Below are 5,877 nucleotides of genomic sequence, written 5' to 3' on the forward strand. Positions count from 1 at the left end.
ATCACAAAATCACGCGTCAAGTTTTTGGCGCCATTACCGGGAACTAAGATATTAGGAACGCTCAATTTTTATTACTTTAGCCATTTATTTCTTTGCAATTTAATTTTCTTTTATTATTATTATTACTTATTAATTTCCTTTTTCCTTCTCTTGGCAGGTTTTTATAGTTTATGACTAGAAGAAACTCGTCAGGACCACTACTTTTTGACGAAGAAATCAATCGCACGGTTCGCAAAAACCAAAGAGAAATAAGGCGAAGCTTAAGATATACAGAGAACGAGTAAGAGGATGGTACTCAACCCCCAACCGAAGAGATGGCTGAAAACCAAGACAATCAGCTACCTCCTGCAATTACGGTTAATCAAAATCCTGCTCCACGCACTATGTATGATTATGCTAAACCTTCTTTAACAGGAACTGAATCAAGCATAGTTAGACCTGTTGTAGCTGCAAATACTTTTGAATTAAAACCTAACACTATTCAAATGATACAAAAATTTGTTCAGTTTGATGGTTTGCAGGATGAGGATCCCAACGCTCATTTGGCCAACTTCTTAGAACTATGCGATACATTTAAAATTAATGGTGTTTCTGATGATGCCATACGTCTTCGGTTGTTTCCCTTTTCATTAAGGAACAAAGCTAAACAGTGGTTGAACTCGTTACCATAAGGGTCAATTACTACTTGGGAACAAATGACCAAAAACTTTTTACTAAAATATTTTTCGCCGGCTAAAACGGCTAAATTATGTAATGATATCTCTTTTTTTGTGCATATGGATTTAGAACCACTCTACGATGCATGAGAGAGATACAAGGACTTACTGAAAAGGTGCCCTCACCATGGGTCACCGCTTTGGCTCCAAGTTCAAACATTGCATAATGGTCTAAATCCTTCGACTCGGTAAATGGTTGACACAACTGTTGGTGGAACCATCAACAATAAAACACCTGAAGATGCTTATGAGTTCATAGAAGAGATGTCACTGAATAACTATCAGTGGCAAGTCATGAGGACAAAACCAACAAAAACAGCTGGCATTTATAACGTCGATTCGATCACCATGCTCTCTAATCAGGTAGAACTCTTGAATAAGAAAATTGATGGTTTTCTTAGTTCTTCATAAGTTCACCCAGTGATGCAGTGCGAAGCAAATGGAGGTGGAACAAGCCATTCGGAATACCAACCTTATGGCCATAACAAGGATAACGAGCAACTAAATTACATGGGTAATAATCCTCGACCTCACAACAATCCATATAGTAGCACCTGCAATGCAGGTTGGAGGAACCACCCTAATTTCTCGTGGGGTGGTCAAGGAAATCAAAGACCACAACCACCTCCAGGCTACCAACAACCACCCTACCAACAGGAAAAGAAGCTGAACTTTGAAGAGATGCTCTCAAAGTTTATATCGATGTCAGAAACCCATTTTCAGAACACCAATACAACACTTAAATATCAACAAGCATCGATCCAAAGGCTCAAAACATAGATAGGCCAGCTTTCCAAACTAATCTCTGAATGACCACAAGGTAGTTTGCCAAGTAATACCGAACCTAACCCAAGGGAACAACTTAACGCGATTAATGTTCAAGATGAAGAAAGAGTTGTTGAGCCTGAACTAGAATTGAGGCAAGAAACTATAGTAAGCAAAGGTCAATGTGAGGTAGATCAAAATACAAACAAATCGGTGAATGTCGAATATAAACCTCATGTGCCATACCCCAACGCGACAAGGAAAGACCGCTCAGATGAACAATTTGGTAAATTCCTTAAACTCTTAAAAAAATTACACATTAATTTACCGTTTATTGAAGCGCTATCGCAGATGCCAAATGCAAGGAAAGTTTTAAAGAAGCTTTTGGCAAGTAAGCGAAACGCAGTGTGCTCAGCTATTCTGCAAAATAAGCTACTGAACAAACTAAAAGATCTAGGGAGCTTTACGATTCCTTGCTTAATTGGTAGTTTTGATATTAATAATGCATTAGCTGATTTAGGGGCTAGTATCAACGTCATGTCTTACAAAATGTTTAAGCAACTAGGCCTCGGGAAACCCAAACAGACTAGGATGAGCATTCAATTAGCAGGTAAAACTATAAGATTCCCTAGGGGTATTATTGACGATGTGCTAGTTAAAATCAATAAATTCATATTTCCCACTGACTTTATTGTTCTAGACATAGAGGAGGATAGCAACACTCCTTTAATTCTAGGAAGGCCCTTTTTAGCAACTGCTAAAATGATTATTGATGTTGGCATAGGTGAACTCACACTCCGTGTGGGAGACGAAACAATCACCGTTCAAGCTCGTAATTCGGGCAACACATCAGGAATTGAAGGTGATCGTTTAACCCATTCTACTAAAACTGACAATATGGTACAACCTACTTTACAGGAAATGAGTCTAAAGGAAGCACATTAGTCATTCTCAAGCAATAGTAGAGGACCTGTTCATGAAGATCGAAGATTACAAATCGAGGAGCTAGATGAATGGCGGATGCATAAACCGAGAACACCTGACAAACTGAATCTACGACAGAACGAGTTCAATCCCTTTCCAAATTAACTTAAGGTTGGAGATAGAGTCTTATTAGATGCCGCAGATCCTCACATTGTCACTACCACACCGAATGAAGAAATCTCTCTTATAATACTCAGCATTTTTCCATTCGGTACGTTCGAGTTGAGTCATTCCAAGTTCGGCACTTTTAAGGTAAACAACACCCATTTAAAACCTTATTTTGATGAGATTGATAGCAGGAATGAAGAGTATAAACTCCTCAAACTACCATGATCATTCAACGGAGAGGTAAGTCGAGCTTAGACTATAAATAAGCGCTTCTCAGAAGGCAACCCGAGCACTAACTGTGTTAACTTCTTTAAAATTTAGTCTTCAACATCTAACTTACTAACGGAGCACTCGAATACAGGTCTTCCATAGGGACACGGCCAAGAGCACGGGCGTGCTTAGGGCCGTGTGAAAACAAGGTAAGGGTTTCCCCAAACACGGGCTACTACCGTGGTCAAACCTGCCAAAACAACACGGGCATCCGACACGCCCGTGTGGAAGAACCGTGGTCAAACCTGTTAAAATAGCACGGGCATGCGACATGCCCGTGGCTAGCACCCATGGTCGAACTTGTTAGATTGACACGGGCGTGGGTCTTCAAACACGGGCGTGGGTGAAGCAAACAACGCCAAACATGGCAGTGTGCACCCACACGTCCAAGGAACACGAACATGTATTACATGTCAGACGCACCCAAATTCGAAATTCGCGAATCACATAGGCTAAAATTAGGGAACACGGGCGTGTTACTTGGTCGTGTTCCCCAAAATCTATAAATACCCTACACTATTCACTTTCTTCCCCATTTAAAAAACCCTAACCCTAGCCGCTGCAAGTCCACACGCCCTCCCAGCCACGCCCGTGTGCTGCTTCCCACTTCATTTTTGACGCTCAATCTCTCTCCCCTAGCATTTGTTTACTTCTTTCACTTCTATTTTACTTATTTCTAATGCTTATTATCAATATAATCTTCATATCTTTTTAACTATTTTTCATTTTGCTTGTTATTCTATCTGTAACACCCCAAACCCGGCCTAGACGTTATGACTGGATCCGGTGCGCCACATCGATGTGTTTCAAAACGTTTCGTATTACTTAGTTTGGAAAACTTAGTTGGTGTTGTAAAAGACACTTTTAAAAGTAAGTTAAAGTGAATAGAAGTTGTGCACCAGGTAGGAAACCAGGAAAAGAGGAGGTGAGTCTGTCGGACTGCTTAAGTACCAAGCTCCCTCCGGATCCAATCCTAAACATGCACACCACCATTGTCACACCTTAACAACTCGTATAACTTTGAGAAAACCGTCTGGTTATGTCTATCTTAAGAAAAATGATTAAGTTTGAAAACGTTTGCTTAGCGGAAGTCTTACTTGTGAACGTGTTATTTTGAAATCCCTTAATGTTTTTGGAAACGCGTCCTAAAGCTAACCCATTTCCTTAGTTATCATAGTTTTTTTCATCATAATAAAATAAAATAATAAAAGTAAAACAAAACCATAATAATAATTAAGCGGCCTTATTACACTTAAAACCCCAAAACCATAAATGAAATTAAAAAGACGTCCAGTTCACCAGAAAGAAACCAGGTTCGTAGAAACATGTGGCTAGTTCGAATCCCTCACAGCTCCAAGCCCACTATGGTTGAGGATTATCTGCGAGGATGAAAATAAGGGGTGAGTTTTGGGAAACTCAATGTGTAATTCAACCCAACCATAGCCTAAATCAGTTCAAACCACAGAGACAGAATAAGTTGGCCTCAGCCCAGAACAGATATCAGAATAAAGCCCATAGGCCCAGAACAGACCAGAACAGATATATCATGCTTATGCAGAAACCCAACCATATCCAACCACATACACCCCCATACCATCCTTTCACCATGTGGGGAGACTACTCAACTCACCCAACCGCTACACGCCACAGAAATATGCAGCATGGCTGCCAGATACAGAAAATGTGACAGAGTCACGAGATACAAATATTTTGTGGCAGTGCCCAGACAAAATTAATTCATGGCATACATCATACAAACTTAATTCATCATGCTTTTCAGACAAAATTAACCCTAGGGGTATAAAGGTCATTTTGCATACATAGGGGTATAATGGTAATTTTGCATACATAAGGGTATAATGGTAATTTTGCATACATAGGGGTACTCTAGTACATCTAACTATTTCTAAGGTTTTCATGCATATCGTAGCCATTACGTTTAGCCAGAAACACTTACCGAGTGTTCTTATCGAATTGGGCTCGTTGGCCCATTAACCCAGTTTTGGCCCATTAAACCCAAAATATTAAAACGCACGAAATCGCGCGTACTACAGTTTTATCACTTTCGATTACCATTAATAATTACCCATACGTATTACGAGCATTCGCACACTCGCAAGTGCCCAAAATACCGGTTTTTCGGCATTTCTGCTTTTCGGCTTTTGCCGATCTAGCCTATGAGAGGGTGTCAGTTACATACCTGTTTTTGGGATTTCCTCGACGAGATCTACACACGAACTGCCTACAATTGGATCACTTAATATTACTCCAAATATTGAAATAAAATTGAGTATATAGTCCCTTACCACATTTGGCCAAACATGCCTAAAACCCTTATTGTTCTTACCTTACTGTCGAAATATGGTTAACTCCAAAGATCCGATCGTTCCACCCGTCCAAGCCCTTGATCAACCGCCTCTAAATCACGCTATTACCAAAACAAAATAGTTATTACGACCCCTCAGGGTTACAAGTCCAAATCGACAACCTCCCTAACTTTTAGGGATTTCGGCTTTTCCTAAAATATGTAAGAAGACTAAGTTTTGGAGAAGACTTACCACCGATTCCTTAGTGAATGATTCCAATGAGTTTCCCACTCGATCCTGATGTAGATCTAAGCCCTCAGATGATAACAAAAGTCGAGCTTTCAGTGACTTCAGTATTCGGCCAAGCCCCTTTTAATGTGGGGTTTTCGACTTTTTGCAACTTGTGTTTAGAAAGGTAAAACGAGAGGGTTTTTGTTAGGGTCTTGTCGTCAAAACTTGAGGTTTTAGAGGGCTGGTGAATCGGCAGCAAATGATGAAGAGATGATATGTGGTTTTGGTTAAAAGAAATCGGCACAAAAAGAAACAAGCTTTCGGGATTTCGGCTTTTTATGGCCACAGGCTATGAAGGTTTTGAAACGGTTGAAGGGAAAAATGGAGATGAACAAGATGGTAGGAAGGTTCGGTAATGGAGGAAAGAAGAAGGAAGATAGATGGAGAGAAAAAGAAAAGAAAAGAAAGGAAAAGAAGGAAGAATGGTCAGAAAAAAA

The 5,877-nt window shown here is 40.0% G+C and overlaps 1 non-coding gene across 1 annotated transcript; it reads right to left on the bottom strand.

Annotated features, from left to right (window-relative positions):
* Positions 1 to 743: 743 nt before the first annotated feature.
* On the bottom strand, positions 744 to 850 carry LOC121231161 (small nucleolar RNA R71). Its single transcript, XR_005929228.1, has one exon. It is a non-coding gene; the product is annotated as a small nucleolar RNA R71 (small nucleolar RNA).
* Between the last annotated feature and the right edge of the window lie 5,027 nt (positions 851 to 5,877).

The sequence above is a fragment of the Gossypium hirsutum genome, chromosome A06 (assembly GCF_007990345.1).
Source record: "Gossypium hirsutum isolate 1008001.06 chromosome A06, Gossypium_hirsutum_v2.1, whole genome shotgun sequence".
NCBI lineage: Eukaryota > Viridiplantae > Streptophyta > Magnoliopsida > Malvales > Malvaceae > Gossypium > Gossypium hirsutum.